The sequence below is a fragment of the Giraffa tippelskirchi genome, chromosome 6 (assembly GCF_054371585.1).
Source record: "Giraffa tippelskirchi isolate mGirTip1 chromosome 6, T2T-mGirTip1v1.2.pri, whole genome shotgun sequence".
Lineage (NCBI taxonomy): Eukaryota > Metazoa > Chordata > Mammalia > Artiodactyla > Giraffidae > Giraffa > Giraffa tippelskirchi.
Window position 1 is genome coordinate 132,021,712 of NC_137280.1, and position 27,063 is coordinate 132,048,774.

Consider the following 27,063-nt stretch of genomic DNA (forward strand, 5'->3'; position numbering starts at 1 on the left):
GGCCAAGGGTGAGGCTATGTTGTATAGACTGCTAAGGCAGAAAATTCCACACACAAACCTTATAGGAGAACACATAAATTAGGGGATAAAAACAGTATAGGGCAAACTACCACAAGCCTTAATGAAGTCCAGAGGGTATAACTGCATTTTATATAGTTGTCAAGAGTAGTTTAAATTATGTGGATTATTTTTTATTTTTTATTCAAGGAGGCAAAATGTGTATGCACTGATATTTAGAATATTTCTCCCCTGGATGTGGATAAGCCGTATGGCACATAAATGGTACGTTGTCAGTTTTTCAGAAATCTTGACCATATTCAAAAACTCATTCTCTACAATATTGGCTTACTGATTATCACTTTATTTAAAATCATTTTCACTACCTTTATGCTTACTAAGTGTGCTGGCCCCAGTTGTTCTTTTCCATGTGGCCGAGTTAGTTAGGTATAGCTCCAGTAGGTACAGGAGTCCTCAGATACCTAAGAGCCTTCTCTGTTCATGGGGAGTATCTCAACTGAGCTTCCCTTCCATCATGTTTGATAAGCTCTCCCCTGCTTCAGATCCCATCCCAGGAAATTCCCACCCACATCCCAGCTGCTTCCTTCCCACTCAGGTATTTCTGATAGCTCCTAAAAATATCTCCTGTCATCTAGTTTTTCTGTTTTCTTCCTGATACAAGTAAGATTCCTCAAGTAACAAGAACAATAGCAAATATACATATGAAGTTTTCAAAATGCTTCTGTCTGTACATTTTTGTCCCCATTTCAATAATGTGAGGAAGTTGAAATATCTGCAATTTACTGACCAATGAGAAAGGTCAAATTACTTGTCCGAGGTTCTTTATCCTAGTAAGTAAAGAAGACCAGAGTGAGTACCTAGGTCTTTTGAAGTCAAATCTCACCCACAAGATCTTCATCCTTTTTTAAAAAAAGTTGTAATATTAGTGTTGGAAGAAAGAGATCAATTGCCACTTTCCATTAATTGCCAATATCCCGTCTTCAATGTTCTTGAAGAGATAAGCAGTATATACCTCTTGAGGCAAGTAAGTCCATCTTGGATTATTTGTTTTTCCTTATAATAAACTGAAATTGGTCTTCTTATAATTTCTATCCAAGGGTCCCAGTTCACATTCTGCAGCTACAAAGACTAAAGGAATCAGCACCCACTTTCCCTAGATAACCTTTCGGTATTTTCAGGTACTTTTCTCTGGGAGCAATGTCCCTATTTTTTTCTATTATTTTATAAGACATATTTTACATACTCTCTTAAAATAACCCTCCTCTAGATATGCCTGATTTTGTTAACTGAATCTATAATTGAGCATGGTAATTTATACTTTATTTATTTTTGACTGTGCTAGGTCTTCGTTGCTTTGCATGGGCTTTCTCTACTTGGAGTGAGTGGGTGCTACTCTTCATTGCAGTGTGCAGGCTTCTCATTGTAGTGGCTTCTCTTGTTGTGGAGCAATGACTCTATGCACACGGGCTTCAGTAGTTGAATCGTGCAAGCTCAGGGATTGTGGTGTCTGGACTCAGTAGTTGTGGTACATAGGCTTAATTACGCCACAGCAGGTGGAGTCTTTCCATACCACAGGTTGAAACCATGTCCCCTACATTGGCAGGTGAATTCTTATCCATTGCACCACCAGGAAAGTCCAATCATGGTACTTTAAATGTGTTCCGTTTAATAGATTAATGCAGTTGTCACCTTCTATGTTCCAATAATAACGCTACTGAGTTTTTTGTGTGTCTTGTAGTAATTGTACCTCTAAATGCATAGATCTGGTAGAGCCCATCAAGGACTTTGTGATAGAAATTACTGAACTAAGAAGCGTAACACAGGCTCTTTGAAGTTTAAGAGTTGAAACATTATGTCTCATTCACATGATTTGCAGTAATTGTAAGTGGTACCCATAATTACCTATTCAGATTTATTGTAATTTGATTCTAAGTCCAACCTGTAAACTTTTTATATTTCTTAACTTTTAATATTCTTTTTATTTATATTTTAAATTAAAAGCAAAATTATTATGCCCTGAGAGAAAAAGTTTTGATTCCCTCGTCCATCATAACAGCTATCCTAGTTCTCTTACATCACATCACTTCCCCCTCCAAAGTTAGAATCTATTTGCTATCACTGAACAACAACAATGTTGATACTGAAAAGTTGTTATGGTTTTATTATATACATAAAATGTACATATAATAGATTTTCAATTAAGTAGGTTCCAAAAACTGAACATACCTGTTTAACCAGCATTTCCTCACACTCTCTTCAGATCATTGTGTTTGTCAATGATGACCAATCCGTTGATTTATACTGTTGTAGAACACTTGTGTTTTAATGGATTTTATGTAAATGGAGTTATACTGTATTTAACTTTTATGTTTTGCTTCTTTTATTCAGTGTTATATTTATGACATCCAAATTGGTGCTTATATTTGTGGATTGTTCAATCCCATTGCCATGTAACATTCCATTGTGTATATATACCAGATCCATTCTATAGCAACGGTTAGCCATTCTATGTATGCATTCTTGTTGGGAATATAATCAAGAGTGGAGTTGTTGGATCAAAGTGTATGCATGTATTCAGAAATAATCATCTGTTAGTATCTGGGATGATTGGTTCTAAGACTCTCCTGTGGATACTGAAATTTGAAAATCCTCAAGTCCCTTATAAAGTGGTGTAGTATTTGCCTAAAACCCATGCATATCCTCCTATATACTTGAAATCATCTCTAGGTTACTCACAATACCTAATACGATGTAAGTTCTATGAGAATAGTTATTAGCTAGTGACAACTTTGTTTTGCTTTTTGGAACTTTCTGGTATCTTAAAAAATAATTTTGTTCTGCAGTTTGTTCAATGTGCAGTTACAGATTTCAAGAATGTAGGAGTCTTATCATACTACCAAACAATTTTCCCAAATATTTATTCTAATTTATATTCTCAGTGTTTAAAAGTTCTGGTTATTCCATATGCTCACCAACACTTTGTATTTCCTGTCTTACTCATTTCAAACAATCTGGTAGGTATGAAATTATCTCATTGTGATTTCACTTAGCATTTCCTTTGTGATTAATTATATCATTAGTTGCTTAGTCATGTCCAACTATTTGAGATCCCATAGATTGCAGCCCATCAAGCTCCTCTGTCCATGGGATTCTCCAGGCAAGAATACTGGAGTGGGTAGCCATTCCTTTCTTCAGGGGATCTTCCCAATCCAGGGATCAAATCTGGGTCCCCTTCATTGCAGGCAAATCCTTTACCTTCTGAGCCACGATTAAAGCATTCTTTTAAAAAATTTATTTTTTTTTTAACACCAAAAACATTTTGTATTTGGGTATAGCTGACTAACATTGCTGTGATAGTTTCAGGTGAACAGTTAAAGGACTCAGCCCCACATATACATGTATCCATTCTCCCCCAAACCCTCTTCCCATCCAGGCTGGCACAAAACATTGAGGATAGTTCCATGTGCTATGCATAGGTTTTTATTGGTTATCCATTTTCAATATAGCACTGTGTAAATGAGCTTTTCCAAAGTCCTTAACTATCCCTTGCCCCCTGGCAATCATAAGTTCGATATGGAAAGGATTCAATCCACTGCAACTTGTTTTGAAGAGAGGAGACAAGGGCTGTAAATCAAGCAATGTATTTCACCTCAAATTTGGAAAAAGCAAGAAAATAGATTATCTGTGAGAGGCTCCAGACAGAAATGCAGCCCTACTGACACTGATTTTAGTCCAGTGAAACCTATGTAGGTCTTCTGACCTGTAGAACTGTAAGAACATATATATATATTGTTTAAACTGCTAAATACTTCGTGATTTGATATAACAGCAGGTGAATGCTAATAAACAGGCCTAGTGAAAAAAAAAAATAAAGCATTGTTACATTTTTTGATCATCTGGACATCTTTTTTTTTTTTGACATCTTCTTTTGTGACAGGTGTGTTCATAATTTTTACTGAGTTGCCTATATGTTTTCTTACTGATTTGTAAGAGTTTAAATATGAATCCTGTGTTGGATAAATGCACTGCAAATATCTTGCCACCCTTTGTAACCCCCAAAGGTGTTTAAGTGATCAGAATTCCTTAATTTTAATATTGTTCCACTTATCTTTTGAAAAAGTTATAGTTACAGAATTTTCAATTTTTTAAAATTTAATGACAAGAGGAAAATCGCAATTGTTATGTTTTCTTTAAAAGATTTAGTATTTTATTTTTCAAGTTTTGATCTTCAATATAGAATTGTTGTTTTTACATGGTATGAAATATATATATATATAAAATGTATGTGTGAGTATTCATTCTTCCCTGCATACCTAATTGTTGAGCACCCTTTATTGAAAAGATCTTTAAAAAAATAAGAACAGATCTTCCTTAATATAGGAATACATTTCAATGTTGCATTTTTCATAAATCAGGATATTGTTTGTGTGTGGATCTGTTTCTGGATTTGATTTTGTTTCATTGGTCATTTCGTTTACTCTTACACCATTTAAATTATTTCGTTAATTAAAGTTATTTTATCATTAAAATAGATCTTCAATATATAATACAAGTGCAGCTACTCATTTCCTATGAAGTATCTTGCTAGAATTTTGAAGGTTGTTGAGTTGACTTCATATATTAAATTTGGGGAGATTTGAAATTTTTATAGTATTGAGTCTATTTATTCATGAATATGTACTTCTCCATTTACTTCAGTACTTTAAAATTTCTCTGAAACATTTCTCTGAAATACAGTTTTTGATGTGGAGGTTTTGTACATCTTTCATTATATTGATTCTTAAAATTTGTATGTTTCATTTTTAATTTCATACTGTTATTGCTGATTTTTATAGCTGGAATTGATTTTTGAGTTAGTCGTTTTTTGGGAAAAAAAAGATTTTTTGATGTGGACCATTTTTAAAGCCTTTATTAAATTTGTTACAATACTGCTTTTTATGTTTTGGTTTTTTGGCCACATCATGTGTGATCTTAGCTCCCCAACCAGGGATCAAACCCACACCCCCTGCATTGGAAGGTGAAGTCTTAACCACTGGACCACCAGGGAAGTCCCTGTAATTGATTTTTTAAATGACATGTGTAGCAAGCTTGCTAAATCCACATATTTATTCTAATTTATTTGTAGATTCTTTTGGTGCCCACATTTGAGTTGTCTATAAATAACTGCAGTTTTATTTCTTCCTTTCTAATTCTTGTGCCTCTTATTTCCTTTTTCTACTTTTTTACCTTGACTAGGACCACCACCAGTATAGTGGTGGATACATATGGCTTTAGCAGAAATCTTTGCTTTGTTCCCTATTCCAAATGAAAGTTTTTAATATTTCACCATTGAGAAAAATGATCGCTTTAATTTTCTCCATGGATTCCTTACAAGACTCTGGTTTGCTAAGTGTTTTTAGTATGTACTGAGTTGTTCAGGCTCTTTCTGTGGTTATATGGTAATATGGCATATTTATTTTCTTTGCTAATATGACAATAACATTGATATATATTTTAATATATCCTTGCATACTTGGGGAAAACTCAGTTTTAATATTGGAGAAGGAAATGGCAACCCACTCCAGTATTCTTGCCTGGATAATCCCAGGGACGGGGGAGCCTGGTGGGCTGCCATCTCTGGGGTCGCACGGAGTCGGACACGACTGAAGTGACTTAGCAGCAGCAGCAGCAGTTTTAATATATCGTCCTCTTTCTCTCTCCTCATCCTCATATTTAAATATGTTAAGGGTTTTTGTGTCTACGTCCATGTGAGAGCTGTTTTCTAATTTTCCTTTCTTGTACTATCTCGGTCAGTTTTGGAATTAGTGCTATGTTGGCTTCATAAGCAGAATTAATGGTTATTTCCTCTTTCTTTGTGAAACTTTTAACAGTTTTTATTTTCTTAATGTGTGTCAGGTGATTTAGATTTTTAACTTATTCTTGTGTGTTAGGGAAATGGAGGAAGTCTTGTTCAGGCTTCAGAGGCAGGGAGGCAGGGCTCTGACCTTACTTCTGACCTGCCTGGACACTGCCCAGATCCCATGCTGGCCCACAAGCACAGCTCATCAGGTGGCACTTTAGATAAGAAAGAGAATGGGTCTTGAAATTCGTGAGGTCTGGGCAACCACTTGGGGTTTAACAAAACATATGACTCACAAGATAAAACAAACAGCATTGTAAAAAGGTTAAATAAAAGGAGAGCTGCATTTTTGCATGCAAACTGACGATGATATCTGTTTGCTCTCTGGGATTGTAAGTGGGAACCTCCGAAACTGCAGTTCAAAATCTCACCTGTGGAGTGGACACACTGCCCGGGACCCTTTTGGGACTCCAGATTGCTGTTAACCAGAGACTTCCCAGTGCTCTTTTTAAATCTGAATGTTGGTTGGCCCAATTTTGTGATGTATATGCTGTTAATGACTTCCCTGGTGGCTCAGAGGGTAAAGTGTCTTCCTGCAATGCAGGAGACTTGGGTTTGATTCCTGGGTTGGGAAGATCCCCTGGAGAAGGAAATGACAACCCACTGCAATACACTTGCCTGGAAAATCCCATGGATGGAGAAGCCTGGTAGGCTACAGTCCATGGGGTTTCAAAGAGTCGGACACAACTGAGCGACTTCACTTTCACTTTCTTTCTCTATGCTGTTACTATCTTCTATTGTTTCTATTTATTTTTTAATGATATACATATTATTTTGCTTATTTTTGAACATAATGTAAATGAAATCACATAGTATAATCATGCCTTGGTGTCTGGCTTCTTTCATTCAATGTAATGTTTTTGAAATTTATTTATTGAAATGGATGTATGTATGTTGCTATTTATTGATGAATATTACATTGTATAAATATACTGCAATATATTTACTCTACTGTTAATGGGCATTTGGATTTTTCTCTTATGGAGGAGCTGATGTACATTTTGTATATGTCTTTTTGTGGAAATACACTTTTTTCTCTCTTGAGTTTACACCTAAAATTTTAATGGGTATATCACAAGGTAGGCAATAGTTTGCCAAAGTGGTTGAACAAATTTATACTCCCATCAGGAATGCAGGAGAGTTCAAGTTGCTCAATATACTACATGATGTAGTAGTGACAGTAATAATGACAATATATGACATTATCAGACCTCTAAATTTAGCTCTTTTGGTGGAAGAATAGTGATATATTATTGTGATTTTGTGTTTAATTATTTATAATGCTTTGTGCCTTTTGATATGCACATTGGCCTCTTGGATATTCGTTTTTTTGAAGTGTTATTTAAGGCTTTTGCCCACTTACTAGTTAGGTTGCTTTTCTTATTAGTTCATATATTTCTGGTTTCAGTATTCTTTTCCATTGGTCTATTTTTCTATCTCTGCATCAAATTGATATTATCTTAGCTTGTTGCTTTCTAGAAGGTCTTGTAGTTTAAGTCTTCTAAATTTATTCTCCCTTTTTAATATTATCCTTGCTGTTATATATCCTTTGAATTTATAGATAAACTTTGGAATCAGAATATTAATTTTCAAAAACTTACAAAAAAAGGCCAGCAAAGTATCAGTTCAGTTCAGTCGCTCAGTCCTGTCCGACTCTTTGCGACCCCATGAATTGCAGCACACCAGGCCTCTCTGTCCATCAAAGTATACTGGCCCTTTAAAATGGGTTCGCATTGTAGTTATAGACCAATTTAGGGAGAATTAACATCTTGAATACTGAGTTTTTTGACCCATGAACACAGAATATCTATCCATTTATGTGGATCTTCAATTTCTTTCAGAAATTTTTTTTTTTTAGTTCAGAGATCTTGCACAACTTTCTTAAGGCTTATTCCTAAGAGTTTGATTTTCTTAAAAATTCTATTGTAAATGGTTTTACTTTATACTATATTTATTTTTTGAAGAACAGTTGATTTACAATGTTGTGTTGATTTCTGTTGCATAGCAAAGCAATTCAGTTATATATATATATATATATACACACGTGTGTGTGTGCATATATATATATATACACACACACACACACATATATATATATATACATGTGTGTGTATATATATACACATTCCTTTTTAATATTCTTTTCCATTAAGGTTTGTCACAGGATATTGAATATAGTTCCCTGGGCTATACAGTAGGACCTGTTATTTATCCATTCTATATATTACAGGTTATATCTGCTAACTCCAACCATAAACTCTGTCCCTACCCCACCCCTGCTCCCCCTTGGCAACCACAGGTCTGTTCCTTGTGTCTGCAAGTCTGTTTCTGTTTCATAGGTATGTCCATTTGTGTCATATTAGATTCCACGTGTAAGTGATATCAAATGGTATTTGTCTCTCTCTTCCTGACTTATATCACTTAATATAATAATCTTTAGTTGCATCCATGTTGCTACAAATGGCATTATTTCATTATTTTTCACGGTTGAGTAGTATTTAAAAGCTTTTTTTCTGGATGTATGCCCAAGAATAGGATTGCTAGATTATATGATATCCATTTTTAGTTTTTTGAGTAACCTTCATAGTGTTTTCCAAGTGGCTACACCAACTTACAAAGGATGTAACAGTGAGTTGCTACCTAACAATAGTGTAGGATGATTCCCTTTTCTTCACAACCACTCCAGCATTTGTTATTTGTAGACTTTAATAATGGTCATTCTTACCAGTGTGCCATGTGCCTCATTATAGTTTTTTCTATAATAATTAGCAATGTCGAGCATCTTTTCATGTTACTATTGGTCACTTGCATTGCTTCTTTGAAGAAATGTCTATTTAAGTGTTCTGCCCATTTTTCAACTGGATTTTTGTTTTCCTGGTTATTGAGTTCTGTGCTGTTGCTCAGTTGCTCAGGTGTGTCCAACTCTTTACGACCCTGTGGACAACAGCACACCAGGCTTCCCTGTCCTTCTCAATCTCCCAGAGCTTGCTCAAACTCACATCAATTGAGTCGGTGATATCAACCAACCATCTCAACCTCTGTAACCCCCTTCTCCTCCTGCCTTCAATCTTTCCCAGCATCAGGGTCTTTTCTTATGAGTCAGCTCTTCCATCAGGTGACCAAAGTGTGGAGCTTCAGCTTCAGCATCAGACTTTCCAATGAATATTCAGGACTGATTTCCTTTAGGATGGACTAGTTGGATCTCTTTGCAGTCCAAGGGACTCTCAAGAGTCTTCTCCAACACCACAGTTCAAAAGCATCAATTCTTTGCTGCTCAGCTTCCTTTATAGTCCAACTCTCACACCCATACGTGACTACTGAAAAAACCATAGCTTTGACTAGATGGACCTTTGTTGGCAAAGTAATGTCTCTGCTTTTAAATATGCTATCTAGGTTGGTCATAACTTTTCTTCCAAGGAGTAAGTGTCTTTTAATTTCATGGCTGCAGTCACCATCTGCAGTGATTTTGGAGCCCAGAAAAATAAAGTCAGCCACTGTTTCGACTGTTTCCCCATCTATTTGCCATGAAGTGATGGGATCAGATGCCATGATCTTAGTTTTCTGAATGTTGGGCTTTAAGCCAACTTTTTCACTTTCCTCTTTCACTTTCATCAAGAGGTTCTTTAGTTCTTCTTCACTTTCTGCCATAAGGTTTGTGTCATCTGCATATCTGAGGTTATTGATATTTCTCTCAGCAATCTTGATTCCAGCTTGTGCTTCCTCCAGCCCAGCGTTTCTCCTGATGTACTCTGCATATAAGTTAAATAAGCAGGGTGACAATATACAGTCTTGACGTACCCCTTTTCCTATTTGGAACCAGTCTGTTGTTCCATGTCCAATTCTAACTGTTGCTTCCTGACCTGCATACAGGTTTCTCAAGACGCAGGTTAGGGGGTCTGGTATTCCCATCTCCTTCAGAATTTTCCAGTTTATTGTGATCCACACAGTCAAAGGCTTTGGCATAGTCAATAAAGCAGAAATAGATGTTTTTCTGGAACTCTCTTGCTTTCTCAGTGATCCAGCAGATGCTGGCAATTTGATCTCTGGTTCCTCTGCCTTTTCTAAAACCAGCTTGAACATCTGGAAGTTCATGGTTCACATATTGCTGAAGCCTGGCTTGGAGAATGTTGAGCATTACTTTACTAGCGTGTGAGATGAGTGCAATTGTGCAGTAGTTTGAGCGCTCTTTGGCATTGCCTTTGTTTAGGATTGGAATGAAAACTGATCTTTTCCAGTCCTGTGGCCACTGCTGAGTTTTCCAAATTTGCCTTTCACACTGCTCCTCCCCAAAGATAAATTGAGTGCCTATCATGTGAAAGACTGTGTAATTTGTACAAATGATGGTAAAGTTGACCTTTGAATACAAATTATCTAGCTTGAGACAGTACTTTCGTACTGTGTTTTCCAAAAGTATTGCAGGGAACTTCACTAAAAACTTATAATTTCAGGCATTTCTAAGCCATTATGAGATGAAATGTAAAATCCAAACCTAATCTTTTCCTTATTACATGATCTTGAGTAAATTTCTTCCCTGTGGTACAGAGTAATTTTTTTTGTATACAATCCTAAATGTAATTCTAAATATATGAAGAAATAGTCTCTGGGTGTTATTCAGTGGAAGATGAGCAAGCATCTTAGGATGACGTAAGACTAAGACAAGCATCTTAATATGTAGGCATTTATTTTCTTCTTTCATTTTCTTTTTAGATAGAATTTGCATATACCAAAATTTGCAAATCTTAAATGCACATTTTGAGGCATTTTATGTATGTATATATCTTTGTAATCATCATTCAGATCAAAGTATAGAAATTTTTTTATTGCCTTAAAGGTTTCTTTGTGCCTCTTTATAGTAAATGTCTCTTCCCCCCAGTCACAGATGTTACCCTTATTTGAATTCCTATCACTACAGATTTGTTTTATCTGTCTGGAACTTTACATTAAAGAAATTATATATCATGTAGTTTAAAAACAGTAGGCTTTAATTTTCTTGTAAAATTTTACATGGTGGCCCACATCTTTTGTATCTGGCTTCTGTCTCCCCACATACTGTCTTTGTGATTCATCCAAGTTGCTTGTTTTAATGTCAGTTGGGATTCGATTTCTTAATCTATACAGTGAATAGGTTGAGCTAGATGAACTCGAAGGAGTTTTTGACTTCTGACAATAAGTGAGACATTCTTTCCACTGTTTGGCAAGAATTAAAATTCTGACCTGAATCAGTTGCCATGATACCATAATAATATTGGGAATGACAGCTATGAATGTGTAATCCAGTGACAGCATTGATGTTGCATGTCTAGGCTGGAAATATTTTATAAACCTGTGTTATGAAAGGACAGAAACTTTGTTCTGTCTCAGGATGCCCTCATTGACTTCTGAGCCCTCCCTTAGACAGCATTCTCCCTGTGTGAATTACGAAGTTGTACTCTCCATATTGCAATTTAAAAAGTCATTTATAAATAGGCTTAAAATATGACTCTGGTACAGAGTACTCTGCTCCCTCCCTCCTAGTTTTGTTTAGGAATCCATATGAGTAGTGTTTAAGAGTAGTCAATGGCATTAGAGAAACTCATATTCAAATCCTGGTGTTTCACTTCTACCCCTGTGCATGACCCTGGGTAAGTCTTAAACTCTGTTGCCTCACTTGGGAATGGAGATAATTATAGCTACCTCATAGGATTATTATGAAGATCCAAATGAGATAATGCATGCCAAGTGCTCAGAGTGCTTGTAATACAGATAGCGCTCCATCCAGGACAGCTATTATTGCTGGTGCTTCTCAGCCAAATCTGCCATCCTAGATCCTGAGATGACACATCCTCCCTGAAGTTCCTTTTCTATGCCAGTCCCATTTGTTCACATGTGCTGGGACAAAAGTGGATGTAACAGTGAGTAGTGAACAACCACAAGATTTTTAATCAATCCCATGAGGAAGAAAACTTTCAATAGAGAATGAGCAAGCAGTGAATGGGAGGTAAGAAGTGGGTTCTGACAGCATCTCTCATCACAAAACATTTCATTATCTTGACTGAGGCACCAAATCTCTTTGGAATAGACAGGATAGTTTAATAGGTAAATAGAGTACATGTTTTTCATTCAAATTCTGTTCTGCCACGTATTCTCAAATTCCTCAAACTTTAAGGAAATTTCTTCATACATGAAAGTAATATAATATAGAAGTTAAGAAAAGTTAAGAAACGAAGTTAAGCAATATAATAAAGAAGTTAATATAATATAGAAGTTAAAATCAACATACTATAGAAGTTAAAGGAATATATGGAGTCGGATGAATTGGGTTTGAATTCTGACATTGCCATTAACAATACTTGCAAAATATTGGACAACTTAATTTATTTGCTTCTTGATCTGTAAAATGTGTTGTTAGTTGTTTTGAAGATCGGTTAACATAAGGAGAACAAATTTAACAGTGTTCTGTGCTAAGTGCTAAGTCACTTCAGTCCTGTGCGACTCTTTGAGACCCTATGGACTGTAACCCACCAGGCTCCTCTGTCCATGGAATTCTCCAGGCAAGAATACTAGAGTGGGTTGCCAGGCCCTCCTCCAGGGGATCTTCCTGACCCAGGGATCGAACCCACACCTCTTATGTTTCCTGCATTGGCAGGCAGGTTCTTTACCACTTAGTCAACAAATGTTACCTCTTACTCACAGACATAATACTACCTGTCTTTTCAGATTGTTAAGTATAGTTATATGAAATAAGGTAGGTTAAGTAACTGATACTGTTTTTAAAGATTTTTCAAGTCCTATTGTTATATATAAATATCCTAATTTATAAAAAGAGGATTGTGATGAGAAGATTTAAGGAAAAATAAAAATCATCAGCACCAAATTAATGGATTTACTATTTTTTAAATGGGAGTGTAAGAAAAAATAAGTGGGAGAAGCTATATGGTTTATGAGATATATGTAAAGAAATGCTCTTGTTTTTGCTCTGAAATAGTGAAAACCATGTAAAGGTTCTTAAGCCAGACAATAAGCAATGATGATGATGATAATGATAATAACAATAACAATAATCATGAAATACCTTTTCATGGAGTAAAATCTGAGAAATAACCCAGAGTTCTCTCTTAGGTAATGTCCTTGCTTTATGGAGCCTATATTCGAGTGGACTGGACTTAGTCACTCAGTCGTGTCCAACTCTTTGTGATCCCAAGGACCTGTAGGATACCAGGCTCCTCTGTACGTGGGATTCTCTGGGCAAGAATACTGGAGTGGGCTGTCATTCCCTTCTCCAGGGGATCTTCCTAGGAAAAGAAAAATAGTAAAGTAAACAGATTAATAGTGAAGAAGTAAACAGGCTTCCCTGGTGGTCAGACAGTAAAGACTCTTCCTGCAATGTAGCAAGCCTGGGTTCGATCCCTGGGTTGGAAAGATTTCCTGGAGAATGGAGTGGCAACCCACTCAAGTACTCTTGCCTGGAGAATTCCATGGACAGAGGAGCCTGGTGGGCTACGATCAGTGGGGTCGCAAAGAGTCAGACACGCCTGAGCAAGTAACGCACACAAATATATTAATAGCAAGAGGATTCCAAATATGATTATTCTACAAAGACAATAAACTGTGTCATTAAAATGACTAGGAATGGGGATGAAGTAGATGGAGGGACTGCTTTAGATTTGGTTGTGAAGAAAGATCTGAGAAGAAATATTTAAGTTGACCCTGTAAAGAAATCAGCTACTCACAAATCTAGGGGAGAGACTTTCTAGGCAGAGGGTAAGCTGGTATAAGATTCTAAGGTAGGAACAAGCTTGGAATGTTGGAGAAACAGGAAGAGGGTTGATGGTACTGGAATATAGTACACGAGAAGAAACATCAGTACAGAATGACACTGGAAAGGTTCATTAGCATCTTGTAGACCACAGCTGAAAGTCTGTATCTATCTCTGCATGTGAGGTTTGATGGGAAATAATCAGAAGCTCTAAGAAGATGTTTTAATTGATCTTATTTATATTTTTAAGACATCTCAGACTACCCTGTGAAAACTTCATTGGTATGGAAGCAAAGAAACTGATGAGGAGGCTATAGCAGCAGTCCATGTGAGAGATGATAATGGCTTAGCTCAGTTGGTAACGACTGAGTAATTTAGAGTATGTAACAGAAGAATTGGTAGGACTTACCGAAAGATTATATAGAAAGGAGTCAGGTAGGAATTGTAGGCTTTAGGCTGGAGAAATTGAATTGAAGCTGGAGATGTTTACTGAGATAGGCTATAGTAATGGAGAGTGAGGCTTCAGGGGCTTATGGGCACACGCTTGTGAATATTCTATAGTTTATTTTACCATTTTCCTTTTGGTATAAGTTTAAGTTGATATTTCCTTTTATATAAAGGTGTGCAATTACCAATCTTATATGTTCAGGTTAGTGCGTTTGCTCTATTATTTCGCTGGCATAACAAAGTTAAGTTGCTCTGCAATGCTCTTTAGAAAGGCTTTTCCAGCATTTATTGCTTGTAGACTTTTGGATAGCAGCCATTCTGACTGGTGTGAAATGATACCTCATTGTGGTTTTGATTTGCATTTCTCTAATAATGAGTGATGTTGAGCATCTTTTCATGTGTTTGTTAGCCATCTGTATGTCTTCTTTGGAGAAATGTCTGTTTAGTTCTTTGGCCCATTTTTTGATTGGGTCATTTATTTTTCGGGAATTCAGCTGCAGAAGTTGCTTGTATATTTTTGAGATTAATTGTTTGTCTGTTGCTTCATTTGCTATTATTTTCTCCCATTCTGAAGGCTGTCTTTTCACCTTGTTTATAGTTTCCTTTGTTGTGCAAAAGCTTTTAATTTTAATTAGGTCCCATTTGTTTATTTTTGCTTTTATTTCCAATATTCTGGGAGGTGGGTCATGGAGGATCCTGCTGTGATTTATGTCGGAGAGTGTTTTGCCTATGTTTTCCTCTAGGAGTTTTATTGTTTCTGGTCTTACGTTTAGATCTTTAATCCATTTTGAGTTTGCTGGAGAGGGTGTGGAGAAAAGGGAACCCTCTTACACTGTTGGTGGGAATGCAAACTAGTACAGCCACTATGGAGAACAGTGTGGAGATTCCTTAAAAAACTGGGAATAGAACTGCCATATGACCCAGCAATCCCACTGCTGGGCATATACACCGAGGAAACCAGAATTGAAAGAGACGCGTGTACCCCAATGTTCATCGCAGCACTGTTTACAATAGCCAGGACATGGAAGCAACCTAGATGTCCATCAGCAGATGAATGGATAAGGAAGCTGTGGTACATATACACAATGGAATATTACTCAGCCATTAAAAAAAATACATTTGAACCGGTTCTACTGAGATGGATGAAACTGGAGCCCATTATACAGAGTGAAGTAAGCCAGAAAGAAAAACAATACAGTATACTAATGCATATATATGGAATCTGAAAGATGGTAACGATAACCCTATATGCGGGACAGAATGAGAGACACAGATGCATGGAACAATTTTATGGACTCTGAGGGAGAAGGTGAGGGTGGGACCTTCTGGGAGAATGGCATTGAGACATGTGTATTGTCATATGTGAAAGAGAGCACCATTCCATGTTCGATGCATGTGACAAGGGCTCGGGGCCGGGGCAGTGGGATGATCCAGAGGGATGGGAGGGGGAGGGAGGTGGGTGGGGGGTTCGGGAAGGGGAACACATGTAAACCCATGGCTGATTCTTGTCAATGTATGGCAAAAACTATTACAATATTGTAAAGTAATTAGCCCCCAAGTAAAATAAATAAATTTATAAAAAAAAAAAATAAAAATAAAAAAAATAAAAATAAAAAAAAAAAAAAAAAAAAGAAAGGCTTTTCCAATTCACACTTCTGCCAGAGTTTAGTATACTAAACTCTCTAAATTCAGCTGGTTTCCACAAACTTCCTGGCACTGTCACTGTTTTTCTTTTTAACCTTTGTGAACCCAAATTAAATCCTATTTCAAGTCACTAAGTACTAAAGGACCCTTTCATTGACCAGATAATGCTAAATGTTTTGGAAGGGAGTTGGAGAGAAGGTTATCAAAGAGAACTAAAAATGAAATAATAATGATAAGCAAATACTATCTGAAATTGAGAACTTTTGATTGTCAAGAACTATTCTAAGTACTTTATGTAAGTGTTAGTATAATTATGCGAACTGCTTTTACCATTCAGAATTTATGTATAAATAAACTGAGGCAAGGAGAGATAAAGTAACTTGCCAAGTTTTAAGCAGTTTGTTGGTGGCAGATACAGTCCTTCCAGAATCCATACTTCTAATTGTTAACTTCCATCGACAGTCTCCAAAACATCTGATTAGTGAATGTTTTATTTACATAAAGACAACAGCATGAGATAGAATTTTGTTTCAGTCACTCAGTCGTGTCTGACTGTGCAACCCCATGGACTGCAGCACGCCAGGCTTCCCCGCCCTTCACCATCTCCAGGAGCTATATGAGATAGAATATAGGGTTTAGATATCAGGCATTCTAGTAGTTAGGGAAAAACACATGCGAGCTAAATAAATAAGTATTGATTAACTTAGGACTTGGGTTGAAGTTTTTATTCAGAGAGAGACTTTTTCTACTCTCTGAAAATCTGCTCAGTGGTCAAAAACCCATCATCCTCAGTATTACCATCACTTCCAACTAGTAGGTGTCTGTAAGCGCATGCTAAGTCACTTTGGTCATGTCCAACTCTTTGCGATCCTATGGACGGTAGTCCGCCAGGCTTCTCTGTCCATGGAATTCTCCAGACTAGAATACTAGAGTGGGTTGCTATGCCCTCCTTCAGGGGATCTCCTTGACCCAGGGATTGAATCTGTGACTCTAACGTCTCCTGCTTGGCAGGCAGGTTCTTTACCACTAGTGCCCCCTAGGAAGCCCTGCATGAGTGCCTACTATGTGTCAGGTCCTGAGTTATAAGCACGATGGGTATTATCGGCAACCCTTATATTACCATCACATTTTAACAGATGAAGCTAGGTTAAATGAAATGTGTAGAGTCCCATGGGTATGAAGAAGCAGAGCCTGGATTCAAACTCAGTTTGTATCTAGCTTAAAATTCTTACTCTTCCTACAGTAACAAGTAGAGGAATAAGTAGATATATTCATTAGCCAAGATTTGATCAAGGTCCAAGAATTCACATAGATTCACATATATTTCAACAAATAAATCATAGCCAAATTATGTGAACTTTACAAAACAGAGATGAGTAGGAAGATTTTGAAGCTGGGAGGAGTCGTTGGAAGACTTTTGAAGATGGAAATTTTTTTTTAAATTTTTAATTAGGACTTAATATTTTAGAGCTTTTAGAATCTCAGCAAAATTAAGGGGAAGATTCAGGTAAATTTTGATTATCTACAGCTTATCAATTATTTCTTTCATGGATCATTCCTTTGGTGTTATGTCTAAAAAGTCATCACTGTACCCAAAGTTGTCTAGGTTTTTTTTATAGTTTTGTATTTTACATTTTGAGGTAATATTTCTGTTGAGTTAATCTTTGTGAAGGGTGTAAAGTCCATCTGATTTATTTATTTTTTGCTTGTGGATGTTCACTTGTTCCAGCATCATATACTTAAAAGACTATGTTTGTTTCATTTTACTGCCTTTTTCTCCTTTTGTCAAAGATAAGTTGACTATAAGTTGACTATATTTACGTGTGTGTATTTCTGGGCTCTCTATTCTGTCCCATTGATTTGTATGTCTTCTAACCAATACCACATTGTCTTAATTACTGTAGCTTTGTAAATCTTAAAGTCAGATAACATCACTCTTTGAACTTTATTTTACGTCTTCACCAGAGTATTGACTACTCTGTGTTTTTACCTCTTTATATAAATTTTAGAATCAGTATCCACAAAATAACTTGCTGAAATTTTGATTGGAATTGCATTGAATCTATGGATCAAGTTTGGAAGAATCTTGTCATAATTGCTTATTAGTTCCAGGAATCTTTCTATGGTTCTTTTGAACTTCCTGTGTAGACAGTCACGTCATTTCTGAATAAACATGGCTTTACATTTTCCTTCCCAATACTTTCATTTTTCAATACCTTTATTTTAATGGAACTAATAGCTATCATTTTTTAAGCACCTACAAAGTCCTAGGAAGTTTCAAATATTTTCTAAATAATCTTCATGATAATTCTATGAAATACCTTAATCTCAACCAAGGCTCAGAAATTTTAAGTAATTTCCTGAAGCTTTCATGGCTGGTAATGTTGGGTTTAGACCCCAAAACCTAATCTATCTGTTGTTTTTCACTTGGCATGCATCCCTGGTTATAAAATGTTTTAAAAATGTAGATCAGACAAAACTGTACATGATCTAAGATTATTGGAAGCATCAAATGTAATAATTAAGATAAAAGTGTTCTATTGTTACAATGTCTGAGACCAATAAAATGACAGAAGATTGTCTGTGTGGACCAGGGAACATTCATAATTGTAAGCAAATTCAAAGAATTTAACTTTTTTAATTTGGGGAGAAAAAAAGGTTTCCCTTATTGGCAAGTATTCTCTGTTATTTGATACTTTATTAGGTATTTTGGTTATTAAAAATGTATAAGGTATTGACTCTGTTCTACAGCATTAAAAACAAAAGCAAATTATAATTTAATCATTAAAATAATGTGTCAAATGGGTGAGCAAGTCAGTATGTATATGCTAGAAGAGGTCAGAGGAGGGAGTGTTCTCTGAGGCCAGGTGGAGAGAGGAGGCTATTTTTAGCAACTGAACTCTCCTCCACTTAAATTCTGATTGATGCTCTTCCCACATGATGATGTTACCTCATAAAATTGAGAAGAAAATGAAGGATCTACTAATCCCAGTTCCTTATTTCGCCAATGTGGAAATTAGGGCTCAAAAACCACAAATTTTTAGGATGAAGTTGTTTTTGATGATGAAATCAGTTGTTATTGTTCAGTTGCTAAGTCACATCAGATTCTTTGCGACCCCATGGTCTGTAGCCTGTCAGGCTCCTCCACTATCTCACAGATGAAATCAGTGCTCATTTCTAAATGTATGTGGCTTTCAGATCTTTGTACCTTAGCACTTCTTTCCTTTTCTATAGGCAATTGTTTCCTTGGAAGACCTCAGAAAGCATGAGCTGTCTTATGTTTAAGTCACTGTTTATATTCAGGAAATTTGATTTAGAAGTTGAGTTGTTTGCCTCAAATACTTTTTAGAAGAAGGTGGGGTAGAAATAAATTAGCAAGTGAACATAAATAGACATGAGTAGTCCTGGATAAAATGACATTCTTTAAATCTAAGGAAATCTTACATGATGAATCATACTCCATGCATTTCACATTATGATTTGACCTTGGAGAGTTTGGTGGCTCTTAAGGACAGTGTGATTTAATTCTTAAAAAGAACTGGGTGGGATCTGGAATGGAAGAGGAATAGAACAGTCATTTATTGGACACCTTTTATTTGCCGATTATTGAGCTAGGTTTCATTTAACATTAATCCTCACATTATTCTGTGAGATCAATGTCATTATTTCTTCTCTTCTGAAGAGATGCCATAGTTAATATACCTGCTATGTGGAGAAGGTTGGCTCTAAAGCATGTGTCATGTCCTCTGAATTAGTTTGCTTTATACAGTCTCTAGAGTTGGTGGAATGTTAGGTTTCCTCATCTGTAAAATGAGAATGTTATTACCTTTCTCATTTATCTCCCACATAGGAACAGGTATAACAGTTTTATTATCCAATGAACTAAAGATATGGAAGTATTTTGAAAAATATTATGCTATTATTTTCAGCCAGAAGTGTGTGATTACAACCTGCTGGCATCAAAAAAATTTTTTTAATTAAAATATAGTTGATTTATGACACTGTGTTAGTTTCTGGTATACAGCAAAGTAACTCAGTTATACATGTATAAATATATTATTTTCATATTCTTTACCATTATGGTCTATTACAGGGTACTGAATATAGCTCCATGTGCTATAGGACCAGTGAGACCTTGTTGTTTATCTGTTTTACATATAGTAGTTTATATTTCCTAATCTTAAACTCCTAATTTGTCCCTCCCCACCCCCATCCCCTTTGGTAACCATAAGTTTGTTTTCTATGTCGGTGGGTCTATTTCTGTTTCATAAATAATTCATTTGTACAATATTTTAAATTCTACATATAAGTGACATCATATGGTAGTTCTTTATCTGACATACTTCACTTAGTATAATAACATCTAGTTACATCCACGTTGCTGCAAATGGCATTATTTCATTCTTGAGAGTATGTATTACATTGTTTATATGAATCACATCTTTATCCATCCTTCAGTTATTGGACATTTGGGTTATTTCCCATGTCTTGGCTATTGTAAATAATACTGTGAATATTGGGGTCATGTATTTTTTTTTTTTAATAAATTTATTTATTTTAGTTGGGGGCTAATTACTTTACAATATTGTAATAGTTTTTGCCATACATTGACATGAATCAGCCATGGGTTTACATGTGTTCCCCTTCCTGGACCCCCCACCCACCTCCCTCCCCATCCCATCCCTCTGGGTCATCCCATTGCCCCGGCCCTGAGCCCTTGTCTCATGCATCGAACATGGAATGGTGTTCTGTTTCACATATGATAATATACATGTTTCAATGCTATTCTCCCAGAACGTCCCACCCTCACCTTCTCCCTCAGAGTCCATAAAATTGTTCTATGCATCTGTGTCTCTTATTCTGTCTCGCATATAGGGTTATCGTTACCATCTTTCAAATTCCATATATATGCATTAGTATACTGTATTGTTGTTTTTCTTTCTGGCTTACTTCACTCTGTATAATGGGCTCCAGTTTCATCCATCTCAGTAGAACCGATTCAAATGTATTTTTTTTAATTACAGTCTTCTCCAAATATGTGCCCAGGAGTGGGATTGCTGGATCATATGGTAGCTCTGTTTTCAGTTTTTTTTAAGAACCTCTGTACTGTTCTCCATAGTGGCTTCACCAATTTACGTTCCCACTGTTGGTGTTTCAAGTCTGAAAGGCAGCACAATAGCATGGCCTCTGTGGTCACATGTTTGAATCCAGTCTGTGTCACTCTCTAGTTTTATGATTTAGGTTAAGATTCTTAGCCTCAGTTTCAAATTTTATAATGGAGAAAAAACATTTCATAGGTCTATGGGGAACATTAAATCAGATGACAGGTGAAAAACATAGTTCTCTAGGCCCTGAGGAGAAGAAGTTTTACCCAAGCTACCTCTAGTAATGAGAATATATTGTGAGGATAACATGTGTCAATAAGAAAGAAGGATAATAGATGGAAAATGTGGTATATACATACAATGGGATGTTATTCAGCCACAGAAAAGAAGGAAGTCCTATCACATGCTATAACATTGATGAACCTTGACAATATTATGCTAAGTGAAACAAGACAGACACAGATGGACAAATGTTCCATAATTCCACTTTATCTACAGTAGTCAAACTCATTGAAGTGGAAAGTAGAAGGATGGGTTCCAGGGGCTAGGGGGAGGGGTAAATGGGAAGTAGTTGTTCAGTCAGTTTAGAGTTTTAGTCATACAAGATGAAAAAATCTTAGAGATCATCTGTACAGCTTTGTACTTATAGTTAATACTGTACAGTACACTGAAGCTTTTTGTAAGAGGATGAATCTGAAGTTATATAGTTTCTACCGAAGTTGAATAAAAAAGAAGAAAGAAGGATATTAGGGGAACCCTCAAAAGGCTTTGGTTGAAGACTGAAAGCAGTTCAAATAAATGATCCAAGAGGAAAACTGACAGTATACTTAAGGGACCTACAAAGCTGAGGTACCAGAGTTTTATTTTTTAAGGTTTTGATATTACATTACAATCAATGCACAGTCATCAAGGTAAAATTCAAGTGTGTTGAACTGCTGTAGACATGTTCTGGTGTTTAGTAATTTTACAATTTTGAATTTCATATTTTGTCAAGAGTTCTGTTGATGCAATTGCAATACTTAGAACCCCTGTCCTGCCTTTATTTCTGGGAACAACAGATTCCCTTTCTTCAACCCTTTCATTAGTTCTTCTGACTTCACTATTATCCTAGCCTTAAGCTACTTTTTTATGCCTTATTTATTTTTTTGTTTGTCAGTATTTTGATTCTCTCCATATTGTACCACTCAAATTCCATCAGGAAAATTTAGCTAAAATAGAGGGTTATTTAGCTAAAATAACATCCATTGCCTCTCTTACTCAGAAGTCTTTGAGCAAAGTATTCTCAGCCTATGGATTGACTGCCCTGGAACCATATGTCCACCTTTGTCCAGTTAGTGCCCTTGCCCTCCCATACTCAAAAAATAGCCTAGAGCTTCTTTTTCCTCAGATGAATTGGGCAGGGCCGTTTCCTCATAGACAGATCATGCATCATGGAAGACAAAATTACTATTATTGTTATTATTTGAAATTAGAAGACATTTGGTCTAGTCTCTATGTGGCATAAATGAATAATCTTTGTTCTAAGAGGACAGTGTAGCTTGTCCAAGGCCAGATGTCTTGTAATTAGTCAATGTTCCAACATTTCTCCTAAAGCAGGTACGTTTAGCATGGTAATCAGCATTGTTAAGGAAAATTATCACATGGCAACACTTTTTCTTAGCACCACCAATCTGTTATGGCATTTGCCATAGTAATTGTTATCATGACTGAATATTTGGATAGATAGAGGTAAAGATAGAATACAGATAGATAGCTCAGTTGGTAAAGAATCTGCCTGCAATGCAGGAGACCCAGGTTTGATTCCTGGGTTGGGAAAATCCCATGGAGAAGGGCTAGGCTACCCACTCCAGTATTTTTGGGATTCCCTTGTGGCTCAGCTGGTAAAGACTCTGCCTGCAATGTGGGAGACCTGGGTTCGAACCCTGGTTTGGGAAGAACCCCTGGGGAAGGGAAAGGTGGCCAACTCCAATATTCTGGCCTGGAGAATTCCATGGATTGTATACTCCATGGGGTCCCAAAGAGTTGGACACAACTGAGTGACTTTCACTTCTCTTAAATATATTTTAAAACCACAGCTTGTAATATTTTTTTCAAACAACTCTGATAATTTTTCATTTTACTTTTTTCCCAAATATTACTCATAAAGCTTAGCTCATTTCCAGTAAAATATCTTTTTCAACTCTACTTTAAAATGTCATTTGTTCTAACTTCGGCCAAGTATTAAAATAATATTTCCTTATTGATTATATGTAAGTGAGAACAGTTTCCATTTATTATATTCTCTAACTTATAAAGGCATATCATATTATTCTTCAATTTGGCATGCCAAAAGTTGTCCGTATTCAGCAAATATTTAAAGCAGGATAAGTAACAAAGATGTATCTTTTAATAGAGCATGAATTTGGTATTCAGACTTCCTATAAAATATTTGATATTAAAAAATATCAGGGAGAAGAAGTCATCAGAGATAAAGCTGAATGAGTCCCAAGATCCAGGTATCGTGTCCTTTACATTGTGGTCCCAGTATCCTTTTCTTTCTTTTTATATGGAACTCTTGACGAATTTGCATGTCATCCTTGCGCAGAGTCCATGCTAATCTTCTCTATATCATTCTAATTTCAGTATATGTGCTGCCAAAGTGAGCACCCAATATCTTTTCCTAATTGTATCTGTCCTCCAGATATACATCTCCTGAGTCTTACCCCACATATCTGTATGTTGACACCATTCATTTCTCAAGGCTTTTTTTTTTTTCAGATTTAATGTCTCCTATAAACCTTTTCTTCATATTTCAGCTGATAATACAATTTTTCATTCTAAATTCCCATGCCACTATATTGTTTGGCAATTAACACTTTTTATTTCAAAATAGAGCTACATTGGGCATACGCCTTGCCTACGCTACTATAAGATCCTTGAAAGCAAGACTTGTATCTGATTCATCTTCAGTAAATTCCACCAACTTTGAAATTGATGTTCGGTAATGACTCAGCAAATCAGTGAATGAGTAGTTTCTCTGTGTGTGCTGCTAAAGCAAGTACAGTGAATGAACAGTTTTGATATAATAGGAAATGAGAAGATGTCTTTAAAAATGAAGAGAAGGGATGGCTAATCTGAATCATGTGTTCAATGAAGAAAAATACAGTTCTTCATAACAGGAATATTTAGCATACCTCTGAGCAACTGAGATATAGGAGGAAAATAGGGAGAAAAGTACACACTTGACATTGTTGTGATTTTCAAACAGTTTATATCTTTCTTCTTTCATTTTGATCAATAAAATAAGTATATACATCTTGGCAGGTACCCCCATCCTAAATGCTAGATGTGTACAAATGATTTAAAAAGTTATGGTCTCTGTACTTGGCCACCTGATGTGAAGAGCCGATTCACTGGAAAAGACTCTGGTGCCAGGAAAGACTGAGGGCAAGAGGAGAAAGGAGCAACAAAGGATGAGATGGTTGGATGGCATCACTTACTCGATGGCCAAGAGTTTGAGCAAGGTCTGGGAGATAGTTGAAGGACAAAGAACCCTGGTAAGCTGCTGTTCATGGGGTCGCAGAGTTAGACAGGACTTAATGACTGAACAACTGTACTTGTAATGCAGGGGGAGGCTAGGTGAGGCATACTAGTCCTCCCATCTCTGCTTGGAAACAAAACTCTTTTATTTATTATGTATGTTATGGTTATATTCAGGCTTCTCTGTTGGCTCAGACAGTAAAGAACTTACCTGCAGGAGACCCAGGTTGAATCCCTGGATTCAGAAGATTCCCTGGAAAAGGGAATAGCAACCCACTCCAATATTCTTGCCTGGAGAATTCCATGGACAGAGGAGTCAGGCGGACTACAGTCCGTGGGGTTGCAATGAGTCAGACACGACTGAGTGACTAACATTTTCACTTTTTCACTTGCATAGTTATATACAAGACTATATTTGAACAAATTCTGTTGTTTAAACATTGAACTATATATAGCAAAGACAGAAACGTTGCCATCTCCAAAGAAAGAACAGAAGACACTTAGGAAAATTCTGAAGAAGCAGGAAGAATGGAAGTGAGGAAAGCATCCTTTGGGATGCAAATTTAAGGTAAATCATGGTTTTAACAGTGAGAAGGATCAGAAATACAAATAAACCTTTGTATGTGACCAGCTGTGAATCCCTAGGTAACTTGGTGAAGTTTCATCAAAGGTGAAAAGTCACTCAAAAAAGATCCTTGGAAGGAAAGGATCTTGATGTTAGATCTACAAGAAGTTCAGCTCTGGAGCTTATGAAAAAGTAATGGTTGGAAAACATAGAGGAAAAAGAAGACCTAAGTAAAATGTCCAGTATTCTACATCTTTTTTTTTTTTTTAAATGGTCCTTTCTCTCGAAAATGTGTTACTGATGGATTCAAGATTTGTTCATATAGTCTGCACTCAGGGGAGGATTTTATTTTTAAAATCAGAAATAAGAAATTGGCCAATCCTGTAAAACATTCAAAAATAAGTATCACTTGACTTTTCTATCAGTATATTATACTCCCTGTGGAGTATAGCCAAATTCCTTGTTCCAGAATCAACTGTATAATCCAAGATGATTAATGAAGCTTTGTAGTTAGTTCTGGTTAATAGTTCTAGAGTAGAGTCTCTGAACATCTCTATTGGCATTTTAGATCAGATGATTCTTTGGGTGGGGAGAGTTGTGCCTTTCAGAATGTTTAACAGCATTCCCAGCCACTTTCTGCTAGGGGCCATAGAATATCCCTAATTGTGATAAACAAAAACATCTCCATACTTTGCTAAGTGTCCCCTGGGGGGCAAAACTGCCTCTACTTAAAATAAATTAAAACTATTAAAAATGTAAATGAGCAGTCAAATCCCATTATGAGTCCGAGTTTATTCCCTGGCATACAGGGTGTTGAATAAAGAGTCAGTCCTCAAATCAGGAAATGAATGAGTGAGTGAAAATGTTGTGATTGGGAAAAAGTACATGAAGCTAGGAGTCAGGAGAAGTGAAGTGAGGTTCCAGCTCTCCTAGTCTCTAGCTATTTGTCCTTGAATCTATGGCTTCCCCTGTCAGGTCTTGCTGATAAAATGAAGATATTTTAATAAACTAGAATATACTACAACCCATTCCTGCTCAACGACTATGACACATCTGTGACTATTCATGAATTTATATATCAATACACCTTGTTCTTCGGGTATTGAACTCTCGCAAAGACTGGAGACTCAAGAGGGCTGCGTGTTTTCTTGTTAGGGCCTGACCTGAAAGGTTTTCAGTATTTTTTCCTTAGGTGACAGGATTCACCTCATGTCTACTCTCACTGTTTACTTCCATGAGAAATGAAAGGAAAAAGTGAGCTCTGACAAAAGCATTTATTTGGCCCTAAAACGATACTCATTTTTTCCACCCCTGGAGAAGAGGCCTGGGGCTAAGCTGTTTGGGTTATGCAAGCACCTTCTGCTGAGCTCAGAAGCCTAGGCCAAGTGGGCAAGGAATCAAAAGTGAACTTCCATGGGAATTACAGCGCCCATTTCTCTCCACTTGCCTCCCTTCCCAGAAAACCAACGTCAGAGGATGTTCTGCATTTCCGCCCAAAGTAGGCTGCCATTTTCCCATTGCATCACAAGTCTAAGATGAGAGATTATTCTGACTCCCAAGAGTTGTTTTCAGAGCACACCAGTTAATTAGGTGACAAGACAACAGGGTGGAGTGATACTTTATTATTCTGGATGTCTCCACACCCACAATGGATTTGGCCTGGTGTGCAGCCAGCCACCCTCACAGCAGTGGCATCTTACAATGCAACCTCGCCCAGATGACAACAAATTGTATTTTTTAAGGACTAACTTTAAAAATTGCATATAGTCATTCATCTAGAGGAAAAAAAAAAATTGTGTCAGAGCTTCCCTCTCCTTTTCCAAACCTCACATACTTGTTTGAGATTTTGAGATGTGACGAGCTAGACTTGTAGGTGAATATATAATACCTGATAAAGACAGGAGCTGAGGCACACAATACCAGTCTTCACCAAGAAGAGTGACTGGTTTCTTCTTAACACCTTATAGCTCGGAAATTCCTTCCTTTTATATTGTTTAATTATATCTTCGTTACGGTTCACTTTTGTATTTATTTTTTTAAAAAACTTTAAATTTTATATTGGAATATGGTTTCAGGTGGACAGCAAAGGGACTCAGCCATATATATACATGTATTAGGGCTCACTCTTGAT

At 36.5% G+C, this 27,063-nt stretch overlaps 2 protein-coding genes and 1 non-coding gene across 4 annotated transcripts in view; 1 reads left to right on the plus strand and 2 right to left on the minus strand.

Annotated features, from left to right (window-relative positions):
* Positions 1-27,063, plus strand: part of SPINK5 (serine peptidase inhibitor Kazal type 5) — a 345,077-nt gene that overhangs the window by 218,001 nt on the left and 100,013 nt on the right. The window lies entirely within an intron of this gene.
* Positions 1-27,063, minus strand: part of LOC145508636 (uncharacterized) — a 331,084-nt gene that overhangs the window by 655 nt on the left and 303,366 nt on the right. Inside the window, exon 8 of the transcript XR_014055488.1 lies at positions 12,969-13,188. The gene's annotated coding sequence lies outside the window, so the exon portion shown is untranslated. The remainder of the gene's footprint in view (positions 1-12,968; positions 13,189-27,063) is intronic.
* On the minus strand, positions 23,388-23,494 carry LOC145511776 (U6 spliceosomal RNA). The gene has a single exon (XR_014058157.1). It is a non-coding gene; the product is annotated as a U6 spliceosomal RNA (small nuclear RNA).